The sequence below is a fragment of the Notothenia coriiceps genome, unplaced genomic scaffold, assembly GCF_000735185.1.
Source record: "Notothenia coriiceps isolate Sejong01 unplaced genomic scaffold, NC01 NC01_scaffold00015388, whole genome shotgun sequence".
NCBI classification, from domain to species: domain Eukaryota; kingdom Metazoa; phylum Chordata; class Actinopteri; order Perciformes; family Nototheniidae; genus Notothenia; species Notothenia coriiceps.
The window spans coordinates 1-407 of record NW_011348089.1 but is presented as its reverse complement, the minus strand read 5'-3'; positions in this window follow the sequence as shown (position 1 = coordinate 407).

The following is a 407-nucleotide window of genomic DNA, read 5'->3' as shown; positions in this document are numbered from 1 at the left end:
ATATATTCCGCTCGTTAAGTATTGACCTCAGCTGCTCGTTAAGTATTGACCTCAGCCGCTCGTTAAGTATTGACCTCACCTGCTTGTTAAGTATTGACCTCAGCTAAGTATTGAGCTCAGCTGCTCGTTAAGTATTGACCTCAGCCGCTCGTTAAGTATTGAGCTCAGCTGCTCGTTAAGCATTGACCTCAGCTGCTCGTTAAGTATTGACCTCACCTGCTTGTTAAGTATTGACCTCAGCTGCTTGTTAAGTATTGACCTCAGCCGCTCGTTAAGTATTGACCTCACCTGCTCGTTAAGTATTGACCTCAGCTGCTTGTTAAGTATTGACCTCAGCCGCTCGTTAAGTATTGACCTCACCTGCTCGTTAAGTATTGACCTCACCTGCTCGTTAAGTATTGACCTCA